This window comes from Lontra canadensis, unplaced genomic scaffold (genome assembly GCF_010015895.1).
Source record: "Lontra canadensis isolate GAN:19392208 unplaced genomic scaffold, GSC_riverotter_1.0 scaffold66, whole genome shotgun sequence".
NCBI classification, from domain to species: Eukaryota; Metazoa; Chordata; class Mammalia; order Carnivora; family Mustelidae; genus Lontra; species Lontra canadensis.
In genome coordinates, this window is record NW_022631060.1 from 8,002,815 (window position 1) to 8,013,082 (window position 10,268).

Below are 10,268 nucleotides of genomic sequence, written 5' to 3' on the forward strand. Positions count from 1 at the left end.
CTCACGGGGCTGGGAGGCGTGTGCCTCCGGTCTTCCGGGGGACCCTTGGATGAAGGTGACCTTGAGATCCTGCCCTCTCGGGACCACAGCGATGAGCAGGAGCCTTCACCGCTACCGGGAGATGCTTAAGTTCAAGTTGAGCAGCAGCGACAGCCTGCGGACCTCTCTGGGGGGACGAGACGCAACCCCTCAATCAGACGGACGGAGAGAGCTTAGCCGCCAGGTCTCCCGATGTCTGGGAGAGCTTATCGGGAGGGCAGCCCTGTAGCCCCCAACATCAGCTGACAGCATGGTTGCCCGATTTAGCAAGTAAAAATACAGGATATCCTGTTAAATTTGAATTCAGATACACGACGAATAACTTTCAGTATGCCCCAAATAATTGCACTGGATGGAGAATTGGAGAAAGCGTGTGCTACTCCTTTCTTCCTAGATGCTGTGAGACGGGCTTTCCCTCTTCTCTCCCACGGTGACACGGCCACACCTCACTGTGTCCTTTATTTTATTTGACAACCTTCGCTGGCAACACCTGGGGCCATTGGGAGCAGTGAGCCCCGTGGAGAAGTCCTGGACTCTGGAGTTAGACAGCTGGATTCGAGTTCTGGCCTTTGTACCTCTGCTAGCTGTGGACTTGGAGATGAATTACCCACCTCCCCGTTCCTCAGTTTCCCTGTCTATCAATACGAGGGCAAATATGGCACCGACCTCATGAGGGGACAGTGAACGGTGAACGAACGTCGTCATCTGAACGTGGTCTGCTTTCGGCCAAATGGAAGCAGAAACGAGCACCCAGCCCTGACGACGGGGTGTTCGGAATCCCGTGAATGGTAACATCCTGTAGGAGCAGAGCTGGGGGCGCAAGAAAGGAAGGGATATTCCCACGAGGCAGGAATGGAGAGACTGAGAGTTCTGGGTTCTGACACCAGGAAGGAACCAGAAATGAGGAGGCCCCCATCCCACGTGGGACAGATGCTGGAACTGAGGTTCCCGTGGAACTGAGGTTCCCGTGGAGCTGGGGTTCTCGCTCAGGAAGAGGGTGCGGGAGCCCGATCTGCCTACTGCCCCAGGGGCGGGGAGGTGACCTCACCCTGAAACCTGGAAGCACGCACACCACTCCCACCAAGTCCTTGGTCAGAGCACCCATTTGCACCTGCTTGTTCCTCTTCCAGGAAATGGAGGGAAACTCAGGGTGATGAGGGTGGGTGGGGTCTGGTTATTTTTCTCATTTGTTTTTAATTTTTTCTGATCTTCTGCATTTCTCAGGTTGGGAAGAGTGAGAACAGGGTTTCGAAAGGCCCTCTGCTTCCCCACACCCTCTGCATGGCTGTGACCCTCTCCCAACTTCTTGGGGCGGAGCCCAGTGGCCACACCCCTACCTGTGCCCCTCTCCCCTTCCTGCTCAGCCCTTTGGGGTGTGGTCCCGCCTCATGTCCAGCAGCGAGGATCAAGGCCGGGTTGGGAGAGCACGTACAAGGGACCGGGGGCAGGCGAAGCCCAGCGTGAGGGTGGAGGGGACGGGGTGCCAGGGTGGGGGCTGGAGGGCCAGCGGTGGGGGTGGGGACGCAGAGGGAGCTGGGTTGGTCCCGAACACCCTGCCCCCGCCGGCTGCCCCTGGGGCTAATCCCTCATAATGGCCGCCCCCGTCCACAGTAAGAAGTTGTAAGAAGTTCACACCGGTTCGCCACCTGGCTCTCAGGCTTGGCTCCGCTTTCCGTCCCAGGGTCCCCCCCACCGCTCCCCCTGCACGGGGACCCCAGGCTCCTCCCGTGTCAGTGTGGGTCAGCCGTGCTGGCATGCGCGTCCCCCGGTCCGTTCACGTTCACGGCCCCACCGTCCGTAACCGTGTGCCCACGGCACCGTGCTCTGGATGGACGCGCGGGGTGTTTGCACGCTTGCCGTGGATGCTGCTGCAGGGATCCTCTCCGTGGGAGTGTGGGCGAGGGTTTTGGGGCAGAACCGCCCGGTCACGGGATGTGCAGCCTCAGCTCCACTAGGAAAGGCGGAATTGCTTCCCAAAGTGACCCACCCATTCCTTCCACGAAGATGTCTTCCCTCCTCCACGTTCCTGGGAGCACATCTGGGGATTTGGACTCGGGTGGAATTCCAGGGCAGGAAAGGGCAGGTGTTTGGGGAGCATCAGTGGGCACAGGTGGGCAGGAAGGGCAGGTAAAGAAGGGAGGGGAGGGGGTCAGGGCTTCTCGCCTCTCAGCTGTGGGCCCTGTGAGCCCCTGACCTTGCTGAACCTCACCTTTGCCATTTGCAAAGTGGAGGAACCATTCCTAACCGGCCCCTCCCTGGGGACTCAAGAGGCTTCAGATGCCCGGCTGGCCTTGGAAGTTTCTGGATGGCACAGACACGGAGGGTGCATGAGTGCCCTGCACCTGCCCAGGATGGGAGAGGGCTCTGGAGAGAGGGAGTCAGGCTTGGTTCACTAGATAAGCCAGGGGTCTGCAAATGGTAGCCCACAGCCAATTCCGGCCCGCTGCCTGCTTTTGTAAATAAAGTTTTATTGGCACGCAGCCACGCCCATTCCTCTCCGTGTTGCCACTGACGGCTTTGCTTTTCAGCCGCAGACTGGGTAATTGCAACAGAGCGGGACACACGCCACCAAGAATACTTACTATCCGGCTCCGGAGGGAACATGCTTACCAGCCGTTGAGGAAAAAGACAAAACAACTCAGATGCGTGATGGCTCAGTGCTGGTGGAGTAGCAGGCCGCTGCTGGTGCTGGCCTCAGCAGGGAAGAAAGCACACGAGCCTCTCTGCCCTCATGGAGCTCATAACCTCGTCGAGACAGAAGGACAACGAGCAAGAGAAACAAGATCTGGGACCGAAGGGATCAGGAGGACAATTTAAATGAAGTGGTCAGGGTGACCTTCCTGAAGACTTAAAAAGGTGAGGGGAAGGGCCTCATGGCTGTCTGAGCAAGGAGTGCTCCCGGGCAAAGGCCCTGGGGCAGGAGCGTACTTGGATTTTGGAGACGGAGCAGGGTAGCAGGGGGCTGGCGAGTAGTGGGAGACAGGATGGACGGTGGTGGCAGTCATTCCGGGTGTGGGGGGGACTGATGTGTTCACTCTGGGGACATGAGCAGCCACGGGGGTGTGTGTGGAGCAAGAGGCTGCAGGGTCTGGTGTAGACGCGTTAGGATCCCAGGGTGCTGTGCGGAGAAGGGCCGGGGGGTGGGTGTGAGCACTGAGACAGGGCTGGGCTCCAGGCTCCGGGGGACCGGACGGTGGCCCTGTTGAGAGGCCGTCAGCTTCTAGAAGCAGGGCTTGCTGGATTCAAACCCAGAAGTGGGAGGTAAGAGAAGAAAGGGCTCGAGGATGATGCCGGACCCGTCACCTTCATGTTTGTCTCCCTGCCTCTTCCGCATCGTCCTCCCTGGCTTCCTCCTCTGGAAGACCCTTGAGGGAAGGGGTCATCTTGTCCGTCACTGCGCCCACCGCCCCCCTGCCCACAGAGGGCCCGCGGCCAGCAGCTCTGGAATAAATGGATGAGTGAAGCGCCCGTGGCACAGTCTCTTGCTTCCTCAGGGAGTGTCATGGGGTGAGCTGTGACCCCAGATTCCTGTGTCGGAGCCCTGACCCCCAGCACCCCAGGATGGGACCATATCTGGAGATGGGGACTTTGAAGAGGTGATCAAGGTAACATGGGGTCCCCGGGGTATCCCTGATCCCGTGTGACCGGCGTCCTTACAGGAAGAGGGGATCAGGACACAGACCTGCATGGAGGACGGACCCCGTCCGCACACGAGAGAAAGCCCTCAGGGGGATCCCGTCCTGCCTGCGCCGCCATCCCAGGCGTCGGTCTCCGGGACCGGGGACTGGGCGTGTCTGCCGTGTGAGCCCTGTCTGGGGGCCTGGCCTGGAGCAGCTCCAGCAAACGCACGCGGTGGGGCTGTCACCGCACAGAGAAGCAGGGCGCGCCCTCTCGAGGGAGAGAAGCACCGAGAGGGCACAGCACAGACCGGGGCACCTGGGACATGGTGGCTGAGCTGGGGCCCGACCCCTATCTCCCGGGGCCCACACCCGTCCTGGGGACACTGGGCTGGGCCACGGACAGCAGGCATGCAGCCTCCGGGGTGATGGCAGGCTGGTGGCCCGGGAGGGACAGGACTCCAGCCATCCCTGTTCGCTCGGCTGCGACCCGGGCCTGGCCCCTTTCCAAGGTCGGGGGACCCAGCTGGGCTCACTGCGCGCTGCTCCCAGCAGCTCCCCTGCCCTGGCAGGGGCACTTCAGGCCCTGAGGCTCCTCCTGACCCCACCCCTTGGCACCGCCGTGGGTGGGCTGGGCGGGGGGCGCCGCCTTAGCACGTGGCCAGGCCCAATGCTCTTCCGCCGGCAGCTTCCTCTGGGTGCGTCTGTTTCCTGCAGTTCCCGCAGCTTAGCCGCGGGCCGGCCAATCCCATTCTCCCCTCACCATCCTCCGCTCTGCTGGGTGGGCCAGCACTCCAGTGCCCAGGCTGGGCGGGCCCTCTGTCCCCTGCAGGGTCTGTCTGGCCCCCAGACCACCCAGGACAGCACGGGTGGGGACCGAGGCCGTGGGACCTGCTGGTTTCTGGTTCTCTGCCGGCCTGACCCGGACGAGCGAGTCGCACATTCCCAGTGTGATCCGCTGGCCCGGGGCCGAGCTGCCCCATGAGGGATGAGGTAATGTCCTGCAGAGGCCACGCGGAAAGGGCAGGGCTCTCCCTGCACCCTCGGGGACTCCCACGGCCAGGGCCTTTTCCCAGAGACCCTTGGGGCAGCGATGGGGACCCTCCAGGTTGGGGTACAAGTGAAGCGGTGGCCTGTTGGGATGTGCAGTGTGGCCTGGGTAGTCAGGAACCCACAGTGGACCCTTTGCCTCCCGCAAAGGGAGCAGGCAGGGCCTGGACTGACATTCCCTGAGCTCCTCAGGCCACAGCCAGGGAGGCCACGCGTCATGGGGCCTGTGCTGGCCGGGGTTGACCTGCAGACTCGTTTTCCTGAAAGGCCAGGAGGAGTCTCCGTCAGTGACAGGGACGCCCTCGTCCTCCCACCGTCAGAGCAGGGCTGGGCGCTGGCAGGTTCCTGGATCGGGGAGAGAAGCACCCAGTCCCCTGGGGTCCCGTGCATGTGAGCAGCCACGAGTCTCAGGGGTGGTCGCATTGCCCCCAAAGGCCTGGGAGGGGAGGAGGTCGTCCCCCTTCACCCCTGGGCCAGCTGGTGGGCAGCGACTGCAAGGTGTAGGGAGGGGGAGGGGATCGGGGGCCGTGGTGTGCACAGACGAGCCGGGCCCGGTCAGGCAAGGGCATTCTGCAAAATAGCTCCTCCCCGCTCTTCAAAATGTCAAGGTCATGCAGAGACAAAATATGGCTGAAGAACTGGTCCAGACTCAGGGAAACTAGAGGGACGTGACAACTGGGTCTGAGTGGGGCCTGGCCTGGGTCCCGCACGGGCAGAAAAACAGCCAAACAGAACAGAGTTTGAACACGGGTGGTGGACTCGCTCCTAACATCGTATCGGTGCCTGGTGTCGAGAGCCTGTCCTGGGTTGTGTAAGGGGATGTGCTTGTTTTCAGAAATGCACCAAAGCGTCTGGTGGCCCAGGGACCCTGTGCCTCCAATGTACTCTCAAATGATCAGGGGGAAAATGTGCGTGTACACAGGCTTGCGGGTGGACACAGGCAGAGACCACGTATGTACACATGTGTACATGCGTGGAGAGAAAGCGACAGTGCGAGCGTGGCTAGCACGAGCCCTCGGGGAGCTGGGAACAAGGGGTCTAGAGTTTGGGGAGGGGGCTCCCCTCCGTCTGGGCAACTTTTCAGCAAATGTGAAAGGATGTCAAAGTAAAAAGCCACAAAAGAAAGGAAGGAAGGAAGGAAGGAAGGAAGAAAGAAAGGATGTGGTTTCCACATGCACACTCCGCCTGTGTGACCCACCTCACCCTGTCCCCCTACCTGTCACCTGGACGCTTGGAGCTGTCACCGTCACTATCTTATCGGCTCTGCCTCTGAAATGTCCCCCCCAGGGGGACTCCTCTAGATGGGGATACCGAGCCTCCAAAGGCTCCTGCTAGCCATTGTCTGGGAGCGGTCAGACCTGCTGCACCCACACGGCCTGTGGGACAGCCTGCGGGAGGTGCGGGATGGGGACCGAGGGCCAGCAGGGGTGAGGGCCACGTCTGCAGTGGGCTCAGGCCAGGGGGTAGGGAAGGGCAGGGCCACAAGGACGAGGCAGGAGGGGAAGCTGGGGTTGGGGGTCAGGTGGGAGGAGGGTCGGAAAAACTATGTAAACTTTGGGGACAGCCAGAGATGGCTGGGATCCTGGCTGCCCTGTGGCTGAGGCACCACCCCCACAGCACATGCCCCCTCTCCCCTGCCCCATACACAGAGGGTGCCTTGTATGGGTCTATTTGAGATGGTACACGACTTCCCACGGGGGCTGAGCCGGAAAGAGAATTCTCTGGATAAAAATCTGCACGTGGGGCACCTGGGTGGCTCAGTTGGTTAAGTGTCTGACTTCGGCCCTGCATCGGGCTCCCTGCTCAGCAGGGACCCTGCTTCTCCCTCTCCTGCACCCCCCCCCGTGCTTGTGCTCTCTTTCTCTGTCAAATAAATAAAATCTTTAAAAAATACAAATAAAAATCTGCGTGTAATCCAATTCCCTTCTCCACTTAACAAAGGGGACCCTGGACCTTTGCTCTGAGCCACTTACTCTCCTATTTACAGGGGACCTTGTCAACCCCCGCCACCTCCAGGGTTGAGCGGGGCATGGTGAAATGGCGCCGGGTGGGGGAGTCGCACTCACAACAGAAGTCAGATACCCAAGCAGGGGTGGGCGTGCATTTGGGGGCTGGGGGAGGACAGTGTCCTCTGAGGCCTTCAGCAGCCCTGAGGATGGCATCACACACACCAGGGGATGAGGGTGATCGGCCAGGCCCATTTGTGGGGACTGAGGGGGTTCCCAGATGTGGGACTTTCACAGCAAAGCCCGGGAAAGTCCAGGGCTGACCCAGACAAGCTGTCACCCTACTAGAAACAGCGGGGTGCAGGGGGGAGGGCAGAAAGACAGTGATTGGCATGGAGCAGACGTGGAGTTCCAGGACAGAGAATGGGGGCCTCCCTGATGACGAGGGACCCTGGGACACTCCAGGCAGTGTTGGGGGGGTGTTAGGGGCAACGTTTCTGGAGTAACTGACATTTCTTCAGCCCCAACAGGCGTGGCCAGCCTGAATCCTCACACCTACAGTAGCAGGGGACCACTGTGAACTCCTCCTCCTTTTCAGAGAAAGGGCTGTAGCTCTGGAGAGCAGGTGTGACGTGCTTATCTATGATGGACTGGGATCTCCTCCAAGGGTGCCTGACTCGTACCCAATGTCCTGGGTCACTGCTGCTCCCACCTTCCTGTACACCCTCCTAGTGAGATCCCCAAGGGGGTCTTCTTCCCTTGGAGTTTTGCCACACAAGATGTGAGCTCCTGGGACCCCGTGGGAGAGGATCAGGCTCAAGGGACTTCCAGACAATGACAGGAGGAATTTCAGGCATGTGCTCTTTCCACAGCCCACAGGCTGGCTGGTGTCACATGGGCGGGGGTGGACAGAGGCACACGTGAAGGAAAGCCACGGCCAGAAAGGTACAGAATCATCCTGTCGGATGCAAGGATATGGTCTTCGCGGTGTCCCCCTGCCACTGCCTGGCTCCGGGAGGTCAGTGGGCACAGGCTGGGTGGAGGGGTGCAGGGCCCACTCAGGAGCCAGTTTGCCGGTGGCAGGGATGGTAGCAGGGAGCTTCCTGTCCGTTCATCCCAGAAAGACCCATGGCGGCGTGCAGAGGCCCCGGGCTGAGCCCTGAATTCAGGGGCGAGGAGGACAAAGCCCCTCGAGGAGCACACGGCTTGGTCAGGCACAAACACGCAGCTGACAAGGGAGACAGCTTCCCAGGGCTCTGTGCTCAGCTCCAGTACACCTCTGGTCACTGCAAGTCGAGGCCCTGGTGAAGGCACACCTCCCAAGTGCAGGTGTAAGCAACATGACACCCACAGCCTCTGTCCCCTTTCCTTCCTTTCCCTCAACACCTGAAGGTCAGACAGATGTGGGGAAGAGCTTCCAGCCTCCTTTTCTTCATCAGCAAAATTAAACAAAAATCTTTCTCCGTGGTAGTGCTGGGAGGATGAGAGGGACTCTGCTTAGAAGGCCCATGTGTCACCTCCTGCACACCAGGTGCCCAGGTGTGCAGCAATGGGACCAGCCTGATGCTGGAGGCGATGCTGGCAGTGATGTTAGAGGTGACGCTGGAGGTGATGGAGGCGATGCCGGAGGCGATGATGGAGGTGATGCTGGAGGCGATGCTGGAAGTGGTTAGAGGTGATACTAGAGGTGTTGGAGGCGATCTTGGAGGTGATGTTGGAGGCGATGCTGGAGGCGATGCTGGAGGCGATGCTGGAGATGATGTTGGAGGCGATGCTGGAGGCGATGTTGGAGGCGATGCTGGAGGCGATGTTGGAGGCGATGCTGGAGATGATGTTGGAGGCGATGCTGGAGGCGATGCTGGAGGCGATGCTGGAGATGATGTTGGAGGCGATGTTGGAGGCGATGCTGGAGGTGATGCCGGAGACGATGTTGGAGATGATGCTGGAGGCGATGCTGGAGGTGATGCTGGAGGCGATGCTGGAGGCGATGCTGAAGGCGATGCTGGAGGTGGTGAAGGAGGAGAAGGAGGAGGAGAATCTTTGCCCAGCACAGAGTAGGTGCTAATACCAGGTGCTCTTCTAGCTTTTTATAAAGTTCTCGTCCCTTCTTGAAGCACATGCTGCGAGATCATCAAGCTCCCGGAGGGCAGCGTCCCTGGAGGGGCCTCCCAGGCTCTGCGCACTGGGGGGCAGATCAGAGACTTGCTTTCTCCCTGGCACTGCCGCAGAGCCTCTGTGGGTCTCAGTTTCCCCACCTCTGAAGTGGGAACCATAATCAGGCCCAGCACATCCGTGCTTGACAGCCAACGAGATGATGCGGCGGGAAAAGCCCCGGGAAGCCTGCCCGACATACACGTCCCAGTAAATACCAGCTGTTCCCAGTCTCCAAGGATCCAGACCAGGAGGCCAATCCTCAATCAAACCCGAGGCACCTCCCCCAGCCGGAGAGGCTTGTGCAGGGGGGCCCTGGTCACAACCGCCTGGAGCCGGCAAGGGGCCCCTGCCTGCTCAGTGAGAGCCCAGACCCCACAGGCAGGGCCCTGCCGGCGTCCCCCGGTGAGGCAAGGGCCGAGGCCTCTCCTACCTCCCGGCTCCCTCCTCCCTGCCGGTGTGGCGGGCCAGGAGCCTCTGCTGGGCAGGCTCCGCAGAGGCTCCTGCTTCCTGCTCTGCCCCATTAGGCACAGACGCCGTCTGTCTGTCCCAGCTTCCCGGTGGCTGGAGGGTGTCTGCTCAGCTCCCCACACACAGGCTAAACCTTGTTCACAGAGGCGACCCCGTCTGGGGTCCCTCTCTGTCCGGCCTGTCTGTCTGAACTTGGAGAGCAGGCGATGTTTCCGCTGCTCCTGGCTGTTTGTTGATCTTTCCAGAGCCCACGGAGGGGCCCTGGGTGGCTCTGCCTGGAACCAGAGGGGCTGGGTGGGGGCCGCCCTCGGTCAGCCGGGGAGCCAGACCACACTCGGGCCTGCAGACGAGGCCACAGGCAGGGCAGCTCGGGGGTGACTGGGGGTGGGGCCGGGGAGGCCGGACAGCCACATGGACACATTCCTGGGGCACCTTCTCTCAGCCTCACGACCTCCTTGGCCCTTGAAGCTCCTTCTCAGAGCCAGGGGAACCGGAACGCTGCCTCCAGCAAGATCGTCCCCCCCACCGCCCACCAAGGGGAGTGCGGAAGAGCGCGGAAGCCTTGGCATGCCTGGTTCACCCCTATGGCTCTCAGGCCAGGATGCCCAGAGCTTCTGGCCACTGGCATGCCCTGGCCTGATGCCGTCGAGCTTCAGACACCAAGGAAAGCCACCCAGCGAGGGGCGGCCGGTGTCAGGCCCACAGACCCTGGGCTGCCATCTTGGAATCTGGGGCTTGTCAGCAGGGGCCCGGCAACCACAAACACGAGCCCATTGCCTTCCAGGGGCAGAGGACAACTTGGATTCCTGGCTCTGGACAGCTTCCAGTTGTCCCCATCCCAAACTGCCACCAGACTTGCTAGCCACGAGAAGAGGACACCAATCCCCCAGGCCCCGTGGGTGGCCTCAGAGACAGTGTGGGGAGGGCTGAGCGCGGGGCACTTTATTCATGCCAAGCCTGTAAGGCTCATCCCCCGAGAGCCCTGAGCTGGGCG

General features: G+C 61.1%; 1 pseudogene; it reads left to right on the forward strand.

Annotated features, from left to right (window-relative positions):
• Positions 1 to 391: 391 nt before the first annotated feature.
• On the forward strand, positions 392 to 3,631 carry LOC116880214 (annotated as a pseudogene).
• The last annotated feature ends 6,637 nt before the right edge of the window (positions 3,632 to 10,268 follow it).